Source organism: Vitis riparia, chromosome 19, assembly GCF_004353265.1.
Source record: "Vitis riparia cultivar Riparia Gloire de Montpellier isolate 1030 chromosome 19, EGFV_Vit.rip_1.0, whole genome shotgun sequence".
Lineage (NCBI taxonomy): Eukaryota > Viridiplantae > Streptophyta > Magnoliopsida > Vitales > Vitaceae > Vitis > Vitis riparia.
In genome coordinates this window covers 22,635,159-22,658,423 of record NC_048449.1, presented here as the reverse complement: position 1 = coordinate 22,658,423, position 23,265 = coordinate 22,635,159, and the positions used below count along the sequence as shown (strand labels likewise).

At 34.6% G+C, this 23,265-nt stretch overlaps 1 pseudogene; it reads right to left on the bottom strand.

Annotated features, from left to right (window-relative positions):
- Positions 1-916: 916 nt before the first annotated feature.
- On the bottom strand, positions 917-21,282 carry LOC117909309 (annotated as a pseudogene).
- Positions 21,283-23,265: the final 1,983 nt, after the last annotated feature.

Here is a 23,265-nt window from a genome sequence, read left to right as displayed (position 1 = left end):
ATATTTTATTTTTCTTCATATTTTTCATAGTAAATCAAATAAGAGAATTTCATGTTTCTTCCTATCTTATTTTCTTTCCATAATATAGGCAATTCAAACTCAAGCTAAAAGTTGGCATTGACATAATATTGAGGATGAATTAGCGTAACAAACATGAAAATAGTTCCTAAAGGCTCCATCAGTGTAGCATTTGCTGCATAGGTTATATGCTAATTGTTAATGGGGTTCTTTGGGTAACTAGGGGAGTTAGGGATTAGAGAGTTACTCAATGACCACTTTGGTATAATAATAAGAGAATTCTCTATATATGCAAGTCAGAGTTTAGCCATTGAGGCAAAGATCCTAACCTTTCTAGAGAGTTTATTGCAAGCAAAAGCTTTAGGCCTCTCCAATCTCCTATTAGAAGTAGCTTCTACCATTCTAATATCACGGATGACCAAGGAAAAAAAAAAAGAGAACCCTAGAAGTTTGAGGGGTCATAACTTCAAATCATTGATATTCGATCAGAAATGATATGGCCATTTTGTTAGGTTCATTGTTGTTCATTGCTAAAGCAGTTGTGCAGGGAGTGTTAGCAAAGCATGGAGTAAGACATTCGGTTTCTTCTATAAGAGATTTTTTTACCTTATGGATCTATAGTGAGCATTGTCCAAACCAGTTTGGCCTATAAGATAAATTGATCTTTTTGGACACTATACACCTATTTTCATAAATATTGCATAAGGGTGTTTTATACTAATTGGGAAGATTTCTCATCTTGCTTTTTACCTACTATTTTAATACAATAAAATGGTTGTTTATGATGTTCTTAAAAAAAATATTAAAAATTAAAATAAAAGGGAACACAACTACAAAATAGCAATTAATTACTATATTTAAGGTCAGGCATTGTTAAAATTACTAGAGAAACATTGTATACAAAAATAAATTTCACATTGAACAACATATGCATTATTCTTTCTAGTACATTTTCCTTATTTTCCTCAAAGTGTTTCTCCCATTAAAGCTGGTTTTGAATGCCTAATTTCCCGACTGTACCTAGTTCAAACTCTTGTTGATAATTGTAAAATGTACAAGGTAGGAACAAAAAGAATAATAATAGAAAATGTTCACAAGGAGACTTATCAGAGTGAGATAGAAAAATTAGGTTCCCAGCATCAGAAATCTCATTTAAGAACAACCTTCAACTTGCTCTGCACTTGCTCCCTAACATTCCACTGCACCCCAAATCATAGCCAAATTCCAGGTTATTAGTCATTACCTGTAATCAAGACGAAATACTAATCACTTGTACAAAATCCCCTAAACATGAAATACCTGCAACTCGTTTATCTCCTCATCTGTAAGTGAACGCTCCATGGACCAGTATGCTATCCGATAACATTGACTGGTCATTCCTTTTTGTTGGTGAAATTGTCGATCAATTGCACCTGGAAGTCAAAAATGTATCTTATAGTTTAGAAAACTTCAGAATGGAGCTTCACTTTCAGGCACTAGGAAAATAGGGACTTATTATGGCCACTGTTTCACTATAGATCAGATTGTCAACAATCATCTTGGAATATAGGACAAATTTTGAACGAAAAACCGACTACGATCCTATTATTTAGAGAATAGTAATTTCTCAATTTTAACCTCTTTATAAACCTTCAATATTGGAAACACTTTAAAAGAATATCAACTTCCAAAGCCTCTCTTTATCACAATTATATGTTTGGCATCAATGAATCAGAGTGGAGGTCTTCGTAAGTTCACCATCTGGAGTCCTCCCACTCATATTAGCATGTCCAATTCCTGATGGCACTCAAAGCTATGAAGGAAGAACATGTTATTTCCTATACGGACACAGCAGCTCTGCAACCTATGAAAAATGATGCAGGGGACCCAGACCAGTTACCCACCCTCACAAAGGAGAAAAGATACTGGATGCTCCCAGAGACTATTCAGGTTGTCAATGACCAGATTTTCTAAGCTTGGCTTTGTGCAAACTGGATCTATTATTGCAACTGATGGTAGATAGAAAAGAAGAGAGAGGATCTCTTTTATGAGCAGCTTCAGAGGATGGAATTGGTCCATAACTGCCTCAGTAGCTTCATGACAACAATATTATTTTCATGGAAAGTCCAAGAACTGAAAAGTGAAATAAAACTAGGGGTGTGTAAAAAACCAATTAAATGGACAAAAATGATAGAACTGAGCCACACTGGCCTGAACCAATCAATTTTTGAAGATTTTTCAACAATTTTGGTTTTCTAAAAAAAACTGAACTATGCCATTTAGAAAACAAATAATAAACCAAACCAAACCAAAGTTATATACATACACCTATAATATACAATAACCATTAGTTACGTTATTAATTTGGCACACTTCTTTCACACTCGATAGAATCCCAAACCAAACATAGTTTTTCATATTTTTGAACTACTTAGTATGATAAGCATAGACTATAACAATAGTCATTCATGCGGCTGTGTTACAATAATATGATTTGAAATGAGTTACAATGATGTAATTTGAGCAACCTCTAAAGCAACTTGTTGTAATAAACTATTTTAAGCTTTTTGACCAACAATGTCCTATTATGAGCTTTTTGGTTTTGGCCCAAATTGATTATAAAAAATAAAAAAATCAGTGTTTGTTGTTGACCGAAATATAGTAAATTAACTTATATCAATTATTGTTATCAAACAGAACTGAACCAATCAGTTCTCTCTTTAAGTTCAATTAGTCTGGTTCCTAATACATAAAACCAATTAGGCCAATTTGGGTTCCTAATACATAAAACCAATTAGACTGGTTTGGTTTTATTTTAAAGTTCGAAACTAAACAAACCAAACCCTGAACACCCCTAATTAAAACACAAATTGGTTCGGTGCTTTCAGTGTAACTATACAAATGGTTAGGAAAATTCTACTAAGTGAACCATGAAGAGATCTATAGCTAATGAACAATTTACAAGAAGAAACATAAAAAGGCATACCTCCTTGACAAGATCTCCAGCAACTCCTCTTACAACCTCACATAAATTGTTTTCTGTGAACGACTCATTAATCCAAAAACTCATGTCCTTGTAACAAGGAGGATACTGCAAAAAGACGATAGTCAGTTTCTAGCAGCCAATAGAGAAGGTTACAAGGGGCTCTAACAGGTATAAATATTTAGTTATTATGTTGTGTGTAATTAATCTTTTCGATTTCAGAATGTAAAAGACAAATTTGCATAAAGGACTTTTTCTGGTTATACTTAAAAATGCAGGCCCCCAAAATGTCTTGGATCCTTTTGCATGAAAATTATGCAATAGTTTCAATTAACACAACATCAGAAGAAGATACTACTATTATCAAACTGAGAAAAATATAAGCAATACCTTTGAAAATGGCTTGAACTTGACCCCAAGCTGGCCCTTTGAGAACTGCATACAAAGCGTTTAAATTAAACATTCAGGGAACCTAAATCAGACATTAAGAATGTCAACAAGGTCAATTTTTCAGCATGCTTTATTTTCCTAAGGATATCAATTTTGGAAATGATTACTTAACCACAAAGACATAGAAAAGGAGAATAAAATAAAATACAGTATCATTTACTGAATTAGGGAATTACTTGAGAGGTGAACCGCTCATCAGTTGACCAGAAAAGCCGAATATCAGGTATCCCAAACAGAACCATTGCTAGCCGTTCCAATCCAAGCCCAAGCAACATTACCTGTTTTCCCACTTTTCTTTAATATTTCTTGCTCTGTCACCCCACAACCTAAAACTTCCAACCATTTCTCCTGATAAATTATCAATGGATGTTGCCTAGTGAGATCATAGCAGTTCCGCCAAAAAACTATGGCAATAATTGTCAAATAATAAGTTAATACAAAACTATTCAAATTAAAACCATTCATTTGGAGATGTCAATGTAATGGCATAATGGTTTCATAATTCAATGGCAATAAAAGGATAATGGTTTGCTACTTCAAGTAGATAATCATACAATAAAATTTCACTGAGGCATTACAGAAATGCTAGTCCAGGGATTTGAAACTTTCTTCTCTGTACATCCAACTCATGTTCTGAAGTTAAAAATTTCTATCATAAGGTATTGTGAATTTAGAGTGGAAAACAAGAGTCAAATATGATTATGTAACTAAAAATAAAAGAGAAATCAGGAAAAATTAATAAATTCCTAAAGTTGAATCTAAAACCAATCTTGACTAATGATGGCCTCTAACAACCCCTAGTCAAGTGACTTGTTACAACCCCTTTCCAAGTGGCCCAGTTTTGGCTCATGGCCCTGGGAAGTGCTTTTTAGCAGCCCTTGGAGGTTCTACTTAGTACTTACTCTTCAGTCTTTTCCATAGATTTTCTGAACAGTTAGTCCTAAAATAGGAAGTTAATACTGGTAAATTTATGAAAATTCCAAGAAAGGATATACACAGGACCCTAATTGTAGGTTCTTCTGCTGAAGAAACATAATCAAGGCACCTATTCTGAGAATGCATCTTTTACAACCTACAAGATAAAACATTTACTTCTTGAAAAAGTAGCCTGACTTTTCAAGGGATCACTTCAATAAAAATCTCAAGAAAATTGTATTATAAACTGGCCTCATGATCACTGAACCAGCTGCATACTGAACACTACGACCAATTAAAAAGGTATTATCCCTTCTAAAAACTCTCTTTAACTCGCCCAATCCTGTTCACACAAACACACAAGTTGCATTCAATGTAGCTATGTCACTATGAATTCATTCATTTTCCTAGAGTTCCTCATTCGGTCAACCAGCACATTTGGATAGCATGTTCAGTGTAACCATGCAAGCAGAACAGGAGCACCAATGCTCATGGTTAACACAATAATGTAGTAATTGGATCCCTGAGGTTAGCTTGTAAAAAGAACTTTTACTGCCAGATTTGGGGACATGGCTCTTCTCTGATGCTATAATCGTGTTTGTTAGCAAATGCATTTTTAATTATAAATAGTGCCTTCATGAAATTTAGACTGTACTGGGTTGTTGAATATTGTAATTTTCTTTTTCAAAAGCGTATGACCAAATGACTCCAAAATGTTGACGAAATTAAAATAATATCATCAGTGAAAAATGAGTTTATGAAAAACAATTTTATTATTAATTTATCAAATAATTATATGATTTTTAAAGTTTTTGAGAAAGTCGATTTCTCACCAAATTTTTTTTTTAGTGAAAATCATCACTTGAAGATACATTTTCCACTTATTTATTTAGTTTGAGAAAATAGTCTATTTAAAGACAATTTCCCACTTTTTATATATATATATATTTTAATTCGGACCTTTTTGAAATTCTCACTTTCTGTTTTGGTTTTGGTTTTTTATTTTTATTTATTTTATTTTATTTTATTTCTTATGAAAATTCTCACTTTTTTTATAAAAAAAAAATAGAATTATATCTTCAAAAATGATTTTCTATTTTTTACAATTTTATTATTTTTAACAAAATGCCTATTCAAAAAATTATTTCTTATTTTTTTAAGACAGTTTTCCCTCATTTATTTGAAATTGTCCCTTTAAAGAGACTGTTTTAACTAAATAATTTTTTTAAGAAAGTAAATTGTCTTTTGAAAAGATGATTTTCTAAAAAATATTTTCTTTTTTATCTATCAAACTATGATATATTTAAATTATTTTTCTTATTAGGATAATTTTAGAATTTTTTTTTTTTAAAACTATCGTACTGTGAAAGGTTAACAAATGCATAGAGATTGGACTCTTAAGGCCCAAATTATGATTTGGCATACTTTGGATGATAATAGGCCCAGTCGGGATTTTATATACTTCAATGTGGATTTCAGTCTAAGTTTTGTTTATGAGTCTAGTCAAAGGATCACAAGTGTTCTTATTTCAAATCATTAATGCTTTACATTTTCAAGAGTCTTTCAATTTTTTTTATCAGTTCACATGTTGATTTTCCACTTCATTAGTATTGCCATTAGCTCCAAAAGAGTCTAAGGTCTAGAGTTATAGTGTATAAAGTTGGTTCATTTATCTCATACAAAACCTTCCAACTTTCAATGTAATCAATCAGGTGCAGCCTCCAGTTTGAATGATCACAGGTTGTCTCCACGAGAACCAATCAGATGACACCTTATTATGAACCAATCGTACTGTGATAGTTCAACTTGTTTGCATGATGCAAACTGAACTTAAGTGTTGAAGCCTAAGATTTGGAAGTGATCCCTAGAGTCCCAACATGTTTTCTTTACCTTTCTGTTCAGCATCAATTTTGGCATCAGAGCAAGCTGAGATCATGATTACAAGACTAGCAGGAGTTTCAAAATAGATTTATCTAATAGTCAACATGATGAGATACTATGTGGTGATGGAACAGCTTGATAGCCTGCATATTCGACTAAGCAACATTGAGACACAAATATCTCAGCCCACTAATGATTTAGCACGTGTTGTGCAAGGAGAATTATCTCAAATTAATAACAAAAACTTGGAGGAACATCGGTCATGCACCACAATATCCTATATCTGAATGGGCTACAGGACTACCTCAAACAAGGTGCAAACCTTGTGAAACTGCTGAAGATATCACAAGGAAAGTAAAAGGAGAAGTTCTAATTTGAAGGGCAATGCTACTCAATTTCTTGATTGGCTAGCTACAATTGAGGACTGTTTTGATTGGTATGTATGAATGATGAACAGAGAGGGTGGTTTACTAAAATGAAACTAATAGGCTTAGCAAAAGATTAGTGGACAGATGTTGAAAGAGATACTAGGAAGATGGGAAGATGAGGCTACCACCTGTCAGCACATGGCAGGAGATGAAGGATAAGCTATGTGAAAAATACATGCAGGATCAATTATTGTAATAAGTTATGTAATCACCTCATTACTATGAATCAGAACAACATGTCTGTTGCAGAGACCAAAGTACATGCAAAGATATCATGAGCTAAAGACTTGGAGTCAAATAGTAGAAGATCCAAGGGCAAACTCTTGCTTGATTCAAAGCTGGATTGAGACCTAAAATGAGAAGAGAGTTGATGCATCAGCCATTATACAGCCTAGAACTTTTTTTTTTTTTTTTTTGATAAGTAAAAGGAAATGCATTAATAAGAGGCAAAAAACCACAAAGCATACAGGGGTAACAAGGCGGCTAGGGCCTCAAAAAACAAAGACAAAAAGAATCACCTCCCCTTAAGTGGGTGCTACCCACTCCAGGAAGCCTATAAGAGAGAAAGCCTCCTCACCTAAATACAATTTGGCCCAACTCCACAAATTACAGACAAAAAAATTCTTTAACTTCTGAATATTCAACACACCCCCCTAAAAGCTAATCTATTCCTCTCTTTCCATACCGTCCAAAAAATACACAACGGAATGGAATCCCAAACCTTTTTCCTTTTCTTCCCCACAAAGGAGCCCCTCCAACTAATTAAGACCTCCTTTACAGTTTCTGGAAAGACCCATTTAACATCTACTAACCCAAGGACAATATCCCACAAAGCTCTAACCACTATACAATGTATAAGGATATGATTTACATTTTCTTCTTCACACCCACACAAAAAACAACAATTCAGAAGTTGCACCCCTCTTCTTTGTAGTCTATCCAGAGTAAGCACCTTCCCCCACATCGCCTCCCAAGCAAAGAAGGCGACTTTAGTTGGCACCCTAGCCACCCAAATACTTCTTGAAGGAAAGCCGGTTTCATTAGGATTGGTCAACAAGCTATAAGCTTCCTTGACCCTGAACTGACCATTTCTTCCTTGCCTCCAAAAAACTGAGTTTTCCTCCAAAGAAGGCTTATGACCCCTCAGCACATGGAGCAAATCCCCAATCATATCTAGCTCCCAATCATTGAAGTCCCTCAAAAAATTTAGGTTCCAACCTCCTGACCAAAATGTTGGTCCCACATTTCCTCAACCGTTGAACTCCTTTGAACAGCCATGATGAAGAGATGAGGAAAGCAATGGGATAGCACTGTATCAGTACACCAAACATCTATCCAAAATCTGATCTTGGTGCCCTTCCCAGCTCGGAATATCATGTTATCCCAGCACCAATCTGATTCTTTCCAAATCTCCTTCCAAACCCCTACTCCAACCGCCCCATTAGCCTTCTTTGGCCTCCATCCAAGACCCTCTTGCCCATACTTCACCGTAATCACTTGCTTCCAAAGATTATCTTTGTCACAAGCATACCTCCATATCCACTTTCCAAGCAAGGCTTGTTCAACATGGCTAGCTTCCTAAGGCCTAGCCCACCCTTTTCCTTGTCTGTACAAACCACCTCCCAATTAATAGATGAATTTTCCCCTCCAGATTTCCCCTCCCCACAAGAAGTCCCTTTGCACTTTTCTCTAGCCTTCTAGCAACAATCTTGGGCATTCTAAAATAGGCATTTGATAGATTGGCATGCTAGCCAAAGTACTTTTTATTAAAGTGATTCTTCCCCTTTGGAGATATATTGTCGTTTCCAAAGCACAGGTCTCCTCCTTACTCTCTCTTCCACCCCATCCCACATATAAGGAGCTCTATTAGGAGCCCCTAGAGGAAATCCCAAATACTGAGAGGGTAAGGACCCCACCTTACAGCCTAACTCAACAGTCAACTCTTCAATCTCCTCTACCTCTCCAACTGGAATAATTTCACTTTTGGCTAAGTTAATCCTTAGATCTGAAGCCGCTTCAAACCAGAGTAAAATCCAACTTAAGTGAGTTAGATGCTCCTTACTAGTCTCACAAAACACAATTGTGTCATCAGCAAAAAATAAATGGGAGATATTCAAAGAGGATCTGCTGCCACCCCTAATGCTACACCCTGATAAAAATCCCCCCTCCATGGCTCTCCTAATAAGAACATCCAACACTTCCATTCCCATAACAAAGAGATAAGGAGATAGGAGATCTCCTTGTCTAAGGCCCTTAATGCTAGGGAAGAAGCCAGAGGCACCCTATTAACCAAAACTGAGAATTTGGCTGAAGACAAGCAACTCCACATCCACCCCAACCACTTAGACCAAAGCCCATCTTTTGCAAAACTTTCAACAAAAACTTCCAATTGATGTTGTCATAAGCTTTTTCTATGTCCAATTTGCAAATAAGGCCCTTTTCGTTTCGTTTCTGCCACAAGTCTATCACTTCATTTGCAATTAAAGAAGCGTCAAGAATTTGTCTTCCCATCACAAAGGCATTTTGAGAAGTGGAGACCACCTTTCCAACCACTTTCTTAAGCCTGTTAGCTAGCACTTTAGCCAATAACTTATAAAGCCCCCTCAGAAGACTAATAGGTCTAAAATCTCCAAGGTCCTCAGCCCCACTTTTCTTGGGAATCAAAACTAGAAAAGTATTGTTGAGGCTCTTGAGGAAAAAACTATGCTCGTGGAATTCCTTGAACATTTCTAGGATCTCCTCTTTAACAAAGTCCCAACAACTTTGCCAAAAAGCCATAGTAAAGCCATCCAGACCAGGGGCTTTATCCTCATTCATCTCCATCAAAGTCGTATGAACTTCATCCTCTGTAAAAAGACTCTCCAGATTTTTTGCTTCTTGCTGACTGATTTGATCAAGCTGAAGCCTTCCAATGTCCGCCTTCCACCCCGTATCTTCTGATAGTAACTGATGAAAAGCATTAGCAATTCCTTCCCTAATCTCCTGCTCCTCTGAAAGCCATTCCCCATTGATCTTAATTATGTCCAAAGAATTGTTTCTATGATGGGCGTTTGTCATACGATGGAAGAAACCCGTGTTTCTATCCCCCTCCCTCAACCAGATCTCCCTTGAAAGCTATTATACAGCCTAGAACATGCTTTTCAATTTGCATTAGATATGGAGGAGTACTTGGGATGTGAGTTTCATCCATAGAACCAGTGCAGAGAAGGTTCACTGATGTAGGTTGCAGTGCAAGAATAGGCCAATTCAAGCCATTTATCCAACCTACAGGGTCTAAGTTGTAGTCTTCTAATGCCGTTAGTCCTAAGGGTAAGGTTAATAGGTGTTTTAAGTGTCGACAACCTAGCCAAATAACCTAAATTGTCCAAAGAAAAATTTGTACATCAGAATGGAGCATGAAGAAGAACAAGAACAACAAAAAGATGAAGAAACCGAAATTCATTTGATTATAGAGCCTATGATCCTGATGACTATAGATGTTGCTAAAAAAGAACTACCATAGATGTTGCTTGAAAAGACCTACCATAGATGTTGCTCAAAAACCTTCCTCTCTACACAACATTCAGCATGCTTATAGATTTTATGGCAAGGCCTCAATTGCCTAATCTTCCAGCCTATCATATGAATCCAAGTGAGCATGAAGCACTAAAAGGACAAGTGGAGTAGTTGCTGTCCAAGGGAACTATTCATGAAAGTTTAAGCCCTCATGCTGTCCCTGCCTTGCTAACACCAAAAAAATAAGATAGTAGTTAGCAGTCACACTACTAACAAGATAGCCATCAAGTATCAATTTCCTATCCCTTGATTCAATCATATGTTAGATATGACATGATGGCTGGCTCTTGCATATTTTCAAAGATGGATTTAAAGAGTAGATATCATCAAATAAGCAGTATATTGGAAAATGAATGGAAGACGGACTTTAAAACAAAAGATGGCCTCTATGAGTGGCTAGTCATGCCTTCTGGCCTTTCAAATGCCCCTAGTACATTCATGTGCTTCATAAATCAAGCACTTCAGCCATTTATTGAAAAGTTCCTAGTTGTTTACTTTGATGACATCTTAATTACATCAAGACCAAAGGAGATCACATCTCCCATCTATGGCAAGTTATGACAGTTGTTCGCCAAGAAAAGCTCTACATAAATTTCAAGAAATGCTCTTTCATGATCTCAGCAGTAGTATTCTTAGGCTTGTTGTTTTGGCAAAAGGATTGGAAGTATGAATGAAGTAAAAGCCATCCTAATTCCCAACACATCACAACAAGTACAAAGTTACCATGGGCTAGAAATGTTCCATGGACATTTCATCATAAGTTTCAGCAATGTTACAGCCCCTATAATTTATTGTGTGAAGAAAAATCAGTTGAATTAGACCAAGGCAACATCACAGGCTTTCAAAGAAATTGAGAAAATGTTAATTGAAGCACTGGTTTTGTAGCTTCCAAATTTTCCGGGAGGTGTTAGAAGCGGCATGCAATGCATCAAATATAAGAGTTAGAGGTGTCCCTACTGCATTTCTCAGCAAAAAGCTTAATGAAGCAAAACAGAAATATTGTACCTATGACAAAGAATTCTTTGCAGTGGCTCTTAGCAAATTGGCATACACTCTTTCTTCTATTGTTGTACAAGTTGTTGGATTTGACTCATTCAAGAGACCTTATCCTTCTTCCAAAGATTTTAGCACTATATGCGTTGCTTTAGTGCTTGGAAATTCGGGAGAATATGGTGATTTTTTACATGATTGATATTGCTTCAAAGGGACTCGGCTTTGCTTACCCAAAACATCATTTCGTCATGCTGGAGAAACAACTGGTCATTTTGGAAGAGATAAAACCATTACAATGGTGGAAAATCATTTTTATTGACCAAGTCTGAAAAAAGATGTGGCTAAGAATGTCTCCAGACATCAAACCTACAAATTATCAAAGAGGCAAAGGAAGAATACAGGTCTATACATGCCACTTCTGTGCCACATGAGCCATGGCTAGACCTATGCATGGATTTTGTCCCTGGTTTGCCGAAAACTATCAGAGACATGATTGCATACTTGTAGTGATAAATCATTACTCCAAGATGGTACAATTTATCCCATGCTTAAGGACTAAAGATGTTGCCTGATTGTTAAACTCTTCTTCAAGGAATACCTATCAAAAAAAAAAAAAAACTCTTCTTCAGGGAAATTGTTCGCCTTCATGATTTTCCTAAACTGGATGGGAGGTCCATGAGTTACTTCTAGTGAACTTTATGGAAAATACTGAATGCCAAACTAAAGTTTTCTTTTGCTTTTCACCCTCAAACAGATGGCCAAATAGAAGTTGTTAATTGAAGCTTGGATCATTTACTTCACTGCCTAGCTGGAGATCAGATCAATGGCCAAATTTGCAAATAATAGCTCCCTGAACAGGTCTATTGGTCACAGTCCTTTTGAGATTGTGACTGAATCACTTCCTAAAAAGCCTATGGATTTGGTTCCTTTAACAATGGATGCATGACCTAGCATTGAAGCCGATGCTTTTAGTGAGCATATAGATGACATACATTATCATGTTCAATGAAAATTCTTTTCATCAATGAAATTATAAGTCATATGATTACATGTTTTTCCTGCTTGCCCATCAAATAAATAAATAAGTCATACAATGATGTGAAAAGAAAATTTGCTGAACTTATTGAAGGTAATATGGTTATTGTGTGAATAAGGCCCGAACAATATCCTAGAGGTGCCTATAAGAAACTCCACTCAAAGAAAGTTGGTCCCTATAAATTCTCAGGAAAACAAGTCCCAACGCTTATGTACTTGACTTGCCAGAAAATATGGGCATTAATAAGATTCTAATATTGAAGACCACACCCTTTATCCTAATCTTAAAGCTGCTACATCAATTAATGGTCCAAATGGTCATCTTCTACCAGCCCCTTGATTGAAAGAGAAGATTGAAAAGTTGTTAATCACTAAATTGTTTCAACCAGAAGAGGAGGTTATCAAAAGTATCTTGTGAAATGGAGAGAAAGGCCACTTTGAGATTGTATGTGGATCACAAGCAATGAATTTCAGCAGTTGAATTGTGATCTTTATGAGAAATTTCATGCCTTTAACTTGTCAAGGTTGAGTTTTCCAAAGGGCGTGGGGGGTATTGGAGTGTTCTTATTTCCAAAGTCATTAATGCTTTATATTTGTAAGTGCCTTTTAATTTTTATTTATCAGTTCAAGTTTCTGATTTCTCAGCTTTATTATTACTGTGATTGGTTCCAAAGAGTGTTAGGGGTCTTAAGAGTCTTAGGGGTCTTAGGGTTGTATTTACAAAGATGATCACTCTATCTTCTAAAAGGATTGTGAAACCAAGGTTTGGTTAATCTTGATTTTGATGATAACAAAACAAGATTGAGAACTAATGATTATATTTCAAGTGTGATTAGACAAGACGATTTCCAAAGTGGCAATCACAAAGACAAATCAAGCCAAGGAGAAATCATGAAGAAGAAGACCACCTCAAAGAGAAGTGTTTTTTAAGACCCAAGTTTCATAAGATCTCTTTGTAAGGTTGTTGGTGCACTAGGATTTTCATACATTACATTCTTTACTTATGCACCAAAATCATCCAAGATTATTTTGTTTTAAATATTTTAAAAATTGGATGATTTCATGTTTTCAACTAAAACCTTGTGTTAAATGTTTTTCAAACTTGTTTTAAAAGGTTTTAAGTTGAAAAAACTTGGTTGTTGAGCCAAAAACGGCTCAACCGGTTGAACCGGATGAGGAACTGGTCGACCGCCAACTCAATTGGTCTAGGTCTGGGTCGACCCCCAGCTCAACCGGTCGAGGTCCGGGTCGACCCCCAGCTCAACCGGTCGAGGGTGCAAAAAACTTTCTCTTTCTTCCAGAACGGTTGTTCAACCGGTCAAGGTTGAACCTCAACCAGTTGAGGTCCGGTCGAAGTCCAACGGTTACCTGCCAAGTATTAAATGCTAACGACTAGTCAACCGGTCGACCCCTAGCTCGACTGGTCAAACCCCTAACGGCTAGTTTGACTTTTTTCTTCTATAAAAAGGTTCTAATCTTCATTGTTTCAAGAGTTTAACCTTCCCAAACCTTTCTTGAATATATTTGAGCCTTGGAAGAGTGTTTTTGAGTGCATCATTATTCTAAAACTTGCATATCCTTAGTGCACCTTTCAATCCTAGTTTTCTTGTATCATTTGAGCTTAAAGTTTTTGTACTAGGATTTTGTGAAATCATTTATTTGTAAATCTTTGAGAGGAAGTTTCTCAAGTGTGGGGTATCACTTAAGGGGTTGTTCAAGATTGGGATATCTCTTGAGAAGTGTAAAAGGTGCTTGGAGCCAAAAGTTCAAGAGGGTGAATTGGAACCATAATCCAATTATATTGCTTGAAGGCTTGGTTTGGAAGCCTTGAATTAGTGGAACCTCAAGCTTGGAATTAAAGCTAGAGGAGAGTGGATGTAGGCCGGATTGCGCCAAACCACTATAAAATCTTGTGTTTGCATTCTCTCTTCCCTACTCTTTTAATTTATATGCAATTGTCTTTACATTGTTTATTATATACTTGCATATAATTGTCTCTTACATTCACATAGTATAAATTTGCAAAAAGAGACCATCATCCTATTCACCCCCCTCCCCCTCCTCTAAGGTGATTACCATAGGTTGGATTCTCCTAATTTTTCTAACAAGGATCAATGAATGAAAACATAAAACCTTCCAGCTTTCATCGTTTTCTTTTTTGTGTGATGAAAACTAAACCTATATGCGAAGCCTAAGGTTTTTGGAAGTAATTCCTAGACTCCCATCATTTTTTTCTGGTACTTTTCTGTTCTGCATCAGTTAGGGCATGAAGCACAATGCATCAAATATGTAAGAGCAACTAAAGTGTACATATCATTCACTACAAGGAACAGGGAAAGGAAAACATTCAATCCATAACAGTGTTGCCAGCATTCCATTTGCTGGAAAATAGTCATTGGCATGTTGCCATTTGACATGGACATGCGTTCTGGAAAAAGATACTCCTCAAAGCAAGAATTTTTTAATTACTGTGTGGAACATCAGTGTTTGTGTATGCCTACTAGCATGTGTGTATGTATGCTTATGAATTTCTCCTTCAATAGTGACACTAAAAAATGTTGCCATAAAATAAAATACAAAAATGTCTTGAAGTCATAAATATACATTGAAGAAAGCAATGCCTTCATAATAGGTCCTGTAAGTCCAAAATAAAAGGACATAATGCATCCTCTTTTTCACATTTGGCGACAACAAAGAGCCCACACCCCCTCCCCGCATCAGAGGAGTAAGAAAAACAAAGAAACTAAAAGAAAAAAAAAAGTGACAACTAATTTTGTTTCTACTTTTATATTATTTTATCATCAACATTACTGTTATTACTGTTATTATTAGTCTATGAATCTTAGTGTCTTCAATAACAAATGAAAGCCACACATGCCAGCAATGGAATAAACTAAAGTTCACATTTTTTAAATGACTTTTACCCTTTCTTTCAAAAGGTAACAACAGAAAAATGAAATGGAGCCTGTTTCTACTAAAATTAGTTCAAAAACAAAGTTTTAAAGAAATTCAAAATATATAGTGCTAAAATGTAACCACCAGCCAGATCAAAAGCACACCTAAAAATATATCTCAAGTTCAAATGATGGGTTGGTGAAAGGGAAATATGTATCAATCCAGCGCATTTCCACATTACCTGCAAATTTCAACAGATTTAGCCCATGCAGATTCTATACAGTATATGGTAAACCCCGAGATGAAAACTACCTTTCTGATAGATTTCAGAAATTTCAATAACAATAGCACTCTTAAATGTTTCTTTAGGTAATTTGTCAATGATTCTTAACAAGTACCTTGAGAATCACAAATAATTCTCTACATTATTTTGGACTATCTTGATTTGACTTCTAAATGACCAACCTGCTTTTGCATAACATGAATTGCTTTCCCCACTTAAATTTATCATTTTATTATTTCATTATTTCCCCCCCCCCCCCCCCCCCCCTTCCCCCCTTTTACTTGCAGTATTTCCCAGATTTTGAATTATTAGACCTGGAAAATAATTCCTTAACCCATATTTCTCACTGCAGCATCCATTGATAGTATTAAGTTTGCATCTGATTAAGACAATCTCCTGATCTAAGTTTACCAAACAAGTGTTGCACCAAACCCTCAAGACATTTCTTTAAATCCTCAGCCGCATAAGACTTGCCATCCATTCCAGATGTCTCCCAATCACCTGGAAAGAAGACACGAACACCTTCCATCTGCATGATAAGTTATTGAACTGAAGAAAACATTAAGAAACATGTTAATAGAAAACAATCATTGATCAAATCAAAGACAAGAAACCTAATGAAAAACAGGGTAGTGAGTTGAATCAATGGAATCTCTATGATAAACATCTCCAGTCACAAGGAAATGAGTGTGTCCCCTCCTCAACAGCTCTGCTTGATGAGCACTAGTGTGGTACCTCAAGACAGTTTGAGAGTCAATGTAGCATGTATCATTGTAACTCCTACTGATGTGATCAAGAGGAACTAAGACATCATCAAAATTCTGCAAGAAGTAGAATTTCTGGCATAAGAATTCACAGAAATATGGATAAGAATTTTGGAAGCAGACATTGACCAAAACTCCCACGCTTATAAATAGGATCTATCTTGAGGATTTAGTAGGTTGTTTTGTTGAAACTTAAATATCCAATCTTAATAAGAGGGAAACGGTGATGGCCAAGAGAATCGATTAAAGATAGAAGCACAACCATGAAGAACATTAACAACAAGCTTTAAATCCAATAACTATTAGTTATTAGTTTGAATATGCTTGTGTAAAGAGAAAGAGGAAACCAGTGACCATTTAATCTTGTTTTGCAGAAAGGCTACAATGCTTTGGAGTTTGATTTTCTCCCTTTTTGGTGTGCAGTGGGTTTTGCATTCTTCGATTAAAAGGAATTTGCTTGGTTAGTATGGTGCCTTTGTGGGTAAGAGAAGGGAGAAGTCTTGGAGGGTCGCCCCTTTATGCTTAATGTAGACTTTACGGAAGGAAAGAAACGAAAGAGCATTTAATGATATCGAACAGTCCGACCAAGCTTTAAAACATTCCTTTTTGTATACTCTTGCAAATTGAGCTAGGGTGTTTATAGAGGATCATACTTTGTCTATGTTTGATTTTATGGAGTGGCCATATGTCTAGTTAGGGGAAAGGTTTTTTGTCTTCTTTGCCTAGTTTCTTGGGCAATCTGTTTGTATACTTCATGTGTACTGTTTTCGCCACTTCTAGGCACTTCTAATACAAGCTCTTATTTACCTAGCAAAAAAAAAAATTAGTTTGAGTGTTAGCAGGTAATAACCATTGAAGCCATAAATTTTAAGCCATTGAAATTCAACATAAGCAAGCAAATGGCTGTGTTGAGTGACCTGGTATTATATGCATTAACAGCAAGAGTTAATGTAGGGCATTCTATTCCGGATAAGCCTGAAGACTCGTGACACAAACTTTCAATTTTGAATGTTTATTTTGAAAAATAGATAAAATAATTAAAATTAGTTAATAATTTTGGAAATATAGATACAGAAATTGCATAACCAAACTCCAAATTCCAGACCAAAATGCAGCTCATTATCTAGTCATGCCATCACAAAACACCTAAAAGCTTCATGGCTTCTGGAAAGACTCTTTGATGCACACATCACAACCTAGATTCAGATTAGACCTCAACACACTACTGCAAAATCTCTAGTCAGATTTGTGATCTCAAGTCAAGCCAAAGTTGATGCTAATTTGTTTTCTTCCTGCTTTGCCAAAGAATTTAGCTCCAAAGAGGTATGGAGCAAAAGGTACCTACCATGCCATATTCTAGATATCTCGGCAAAGAGAAAATAAAGAACCCTAAAAAAAAAAAAAAACCATATAATAATGAACCTCTCCAAGAAGTTTTGGAAATCCATAAACTTCATTGGTTCATTAGGTAATATGATGCAACATATCTCATTAGACCTAGGCCTTTAAATTGTAAAAAGTTTATGAATCATATGTTGCGCAGCTCTCCTTTTCAATAATATGCAATTAGCGAACTACTCATATATTTTTGGCCTTTGGCTAATGTAATTATATTTTCTCATCAAGAAATATGTGTGGTTCTTTCTCCCCTATTAAGTAAGTTCCCCTGTTCAACAATTCCCAACCAATAAGCTTCACAATGCATAAGTCATAGTGTCATACAAATAAATTAATTATCTTTCTTTCTCCTCCTAATATCTAGCTTCACATTTCATTCAGTAGTAATTCCAATTTATCAAAACTAGCAAATTTATTTTATCAAACACTTTACACTTTAACTATCCCACAAACAAAAATCCATCAAAATAGGCATGTTTCAATGAGCCTACTCTTGACACCATAGCCCAGGCTAAGAACTGTTACATGTAGTTGTGCTTAGAAGAAGTTATCTTGAATAGTAGTAGATCCTTCCAGTAGTTCATTGACAGTTTGGGAGGTAGGGGCACTTTCTGCTGCTTTTCTTCATTGTTGTTTCTTTCAATTTTGATGCCCAGAGTAACTTGTCGGCTACAAGTGCACTTGGATTATATCCTCCTTTGTGTCCTTTTATAAATAGTATCTACTCATGACTGGTCAAAAGCAATAGCTGATAACATACATTTGCACCATATAAAGTCCAAGTTGTGAGTTTATAAGCTACCACTACTGCATAAAAGTTTGAGTGAAATATGCACTTGCTCTGTAATAATTTTCGGTTCCATTAAGCATTTGTAATGGACTTCTAATATTTTATCAATCATCTATTTTATGACATTGTCATATTTTATGATAAGACGTGCAGATCATGCTTTATAATTATGCTTGTAAGTACAAGACAAACATGGGGTTTATAACAATGACAATTTCTCATGCCTAAGAAGAGTTTCATATTTTGGGTTCTTTATAAATCTAATGGCGAGTTAGAAATAATTTGATAAATGCTATTTAGATTACTGAATATTATTTGATGTGAAAAGTGTTCAATTAGTAGAAATTGCACTAGTCATGAGCCTGAAGATTATATTGAAGAACACAAAAGGGGGCACAACCCAAAGTACGCTCAGAGAATACAAGCTGCAACTGAACACCTATAAGAGAGAAGAGCAGCAAATACTAAAATAGATAGCAAACAGCCCCATGCATTAGATCCCACCTAAGCTCTCCATGAAATCCAAGAATTTCTACTCCTATTCAAACTATTTCCAAAAGCTTTTATTTTGAAAAAAATTTCCAATTACAAACTTATATTATTCTAATTAATTATTATCATTATGACAATTGTGTTTAACTAAAATTCATAAATATTATTTTTCTCCTGCAATACTATTAGAGAATTTTTACAATCTCCATCAATGCTAAGTACCAAAATAATGATAATAGTAGGTGTTGTAAATATATTCTTTGCTTGCCTACAACAAAGAAAAAATTAAATAAATCAATTTAAAAGGACTAAAATAACTTGTAAGTGATTGAGAATGCTATGACTTATATTTTCCTAAGAGACAACATGTCCCTTTGAATCATAGGTTGTCTAATGTCCCTTTCAAAACATAAATTAACTTTCAATTTTTTTTTAAACAAAACAACTTTCCTGAATTTTTTCTCACTTGTATCATGATAGAGAAATATATACCCATACGATACATATCTGCAAGACTATCTTTGTATTTTTTACACAAAAGCTAGGTCAAACAAACCTTTTCCTTAATAGACCACTGTAAGTACCATGCCTTTATTTTACCAAAGGAATTTCAAATTTGGAGTAAGTCCAGAATACTGCATTTAAGAGTTGAATAAACATTGGAGAGAATTGATAAACCTGGTAAACTGAATGCCTGTTCTGGACTTTTTTTTATATGTAAGTTTGGATGGAAGTTTGGATACTAGGCTCCCTACTTAGAACATCGTCGATGGAATAATTGGCAACATATGCAAATACCACTTTCATGGATTCTTAAATGTTAAAACGCTTAGGACAGGGAAAAAACCAACAGCAAAATAAATATAAACAGCAGCAAAATGTCAAGCACCAGTCATAGCAAGATAATACAAGTTCCAAATAGTGCAATGTATGGCTCAAAAAAGTGAAAAAAAAAAAAAAAAAACATGCATACAATTTCTATTTTATTTCTTGATGGTCAAACCTCTTTTGTGGAGACTATTGGGCAAAGGTCGTCAAACTTATCAAATTTGTTTGAGTAATTGGCATCAAAATAATCATATATTGCATTCTTCAGAATTCCAATTGGGTGTTGATCCCTCCTGTGAAGCTGCATTCCAAGTTTCGACAAAATTGCATCCGGGACATTGTTTGTAGGATCATCCCTCACCACATCTACAAACCCAACAACCAAATATATCAAGCCAACCAAAAGAACTTGAAAAAGGTTCAGTACATGAATTCTAATTTTACCAAATATTCAGAATAGAATAACCCAAATAATTTAAAAAATACAAAGACTCCAAGTTGCTTTTCACGCCTGACGAAGTATCATCTGAGATATAGCTTAGTGAGTACAGTTTATTTTTTAAGGATCTGCAAGCCAAGTTTATCAAGGCAATCAGCAAAATCCAAAAACTCGAGTAGATCAATTCCAATCACATAGATTGTCAGGTCTTCGAATTGAAAAAATAAATAAATAAATTGAAATTGACCCTAAGTTTTAGAAACAAAATCCACCATCCAACTAAGCTTGTAAAACGCAAAATAAGTTCTTCAATTCCAATTTCACAAAAAAAAAAAAAAAAATGTAGAATCCATATAACCAAAAGAAACACAAAAATTAAAAAATAAATAAATAAAAGAAAAAAGAAAAGGGAAACCATTCCTGAATTCTACTATCGCCAAACAGAACGAGGAGTATAACAGGGGCAAAAAAAAAGGAAAGAGAGAAACAAGTGAAAGTTGAAACATGCATTCTTAATTTCACAGAAATGACGTCTCTAACCATGTAAGTCTCAAAAGAGAGAAGGAAGTCTGATAACGACAATTGCAAATTGAATGACACAAGTTGGGCATAAGAATACCCAGAGAAACGCAAATTGGATGCTTGAATTCGAACCTAGCAGGAAAAAAAACGCACAATAGAAAAGAAATCAGATTGTGAAATTGCAAACAAACGACGCGACTTGAGTGCAAATGCCTGCAAAAACGCAAATTGGGCACACAAAATTCAAGCTAAAGATCCTTTTTAAACGCAATTTTGGGATGTGGGTATGTTACCATCTCTGCCAATCTTGACTCCACCAAGCTTCATTAAAAGGAATGAATCATCTCTTAGTTGTAAATCTATTTGACTCTACTTAATAAATGTTCCCTGAGATAAATGGATGGTTTCATGAAGAATTTTTGGTAAACTGATTCCTCCTTGGCCCTAAAGTTACAAAGGGAGCATTGATACTCTGGTCTATCACCCTCTTATAGCGAAACTCCATGAACACTCAAACTAGATCCTCTTTAACCACGTCCTAACACTCCTAAAACACGGCTATGCAGTGTTAGGTCTGTGTGGAGGTTGATGGTTGACGTGATGGATTTTCTGCTTGCTGTGATGGAGGTGGGCTTTCATGGAGGGGTAGCGTGGTGGCTGGTATGAAGACGTGTGTGGAAGGTGATCCTGCCCATGGGCTTTTGTTTGAGATGAAGGTTGTGGGCCCCCGAGAATGATCAGGGTCGCCCCTTGGGTTGTTGGCTTGATGGTTTTTAATGGGCTGGTCCACATGGATAAATAAACAGTGGTCCAATCCATGTAAAGATTACTTTCTTTAGAAATAAAAATATCCATAGAAAAATATTAAATAATGTGCATTTAATACCACTCTCTTAACATTCAATAAAATTATTATTTACACAAACTAATGCAATCATATAAGCAAGTTCTAAAATTGATTTTCCTATTCTGTAATTATTTCTTATTTTTTAATTCTATGTTTATTTTTTGAAAAATTTGCTAAAAATAAAATAAAAAGAAAAAAATAGAAGAAAAGAAAAGAAAAAAAATATTAAAGTTAAAAAATCATTTTTACTTGCTTTTTCAAACTTATTTCACTCTTTTTTTTTTTCTTTTCCATATAAAAAAATTAAATAATTTTAAAATATATAAAATTTAACTAATTTTAATTATACATATGAAATCATTTTTTTTCTTTATTTCTCCTTTTTTAGTACTTTCCTAGAATAAAAAATAGCTTAAAATTTTATTATTGTGTATGTTTCTTGGTAGGAGTGCAACTTTGGTAGATTGGTCGAATCCAATCCGATATGTTTAGACAATTATTTTTAATATTCAAGTTAAACTTTTTCAACTCAAATTCAATTCGAGTTAGATTGAAACCAAAGTTTAAATTAGGGATAGAAACACTTATTTGAATAACTACTTAACAAACTTTTAATGTTTTTATAATATTTCCAACATATGTTATTTTATATAATAATTTTATTCTTTCTAAATTTTTATAAAAAAAAAAATCAAATTATATTTTTATTAAAAAAGATATATAACTTTGTTTTTGTTTTTGTTTTGTTTTTGTTGTTTTTTTTTTTTTTTGTTATTTTAAAATTTTGTCCTACTTACTATTCAAAATTTGATATAAGTATATAAATTTTTTTTTATTAAAAAACATTCTACATGTATTTTGAATTATACAATCAGGGACTAACACAAGTTTAACTAGAGCTCGAAGAAATGAAGTTGGTTGAACTTGAATTAAATACCTCTGTTTAGAGGTTGGGCTAAACTTAAATTAATTATTTATTAATCCCTATTAAATTATTCAGATTAGCTATGAACCCACCAATTTGTCCAAGTTGTATGTTAACCATCCAATTTGTTCAAGTTATGACCCTAGTTAGAAAGCTTAGAGGTTGGGTTGAACTTAAATTAATTATTTATTTATCCCTATTAGATTATTTAGATCTGCTATGAACCCAACAATTTGTCCAAATTATGACCTTAGTTAGAAAGCTTAGAGGGAATAAAATAAATGAAAATTTGAAAATTTTTAAAATAGATTTAAAATTAATAAATTATTATTTTTATGTGTTTATTTAAATATATTGTAATTATTTTTACTCTTCAATGTAAATATTAAATAATTTTAAAATACATAGAATTTTAATTAATTTTAACTTTTTTTTTTTTTCATTTTCTTGTTCATGCAACCAACCGCAGTTACCTTTTAATGGCATCTTTGCAGACCGATTGCAACCAAAAAAGGGAAAAAATAGGTCCTAGGATGTGTTTGGAAGCCGCCTAATTTCAGCTTCAATTCTTCTTACTTTGCATACTCACAGAGGGGGTCTAACAAACAAAGCTCAGTCTCTTTTTCTTAAGCCTCTATTGCTTCGGCTAGTCCGGTGAACTGCGATCAGGTAAAACCATTTTCGTGCACGGTTGCACTAGAAGTAAAGTTTGTTGGGTTTCCGAGAAATTCAAAGAAAATATAAAAAAAATAACAAGGGAAGTTCTGTTTGGTTACAAGAAAACAAAGGATATACTAGACCCTCGCTCAATTGAGAAAAATTCTGTTTGGTTGTAGAGAAACCGA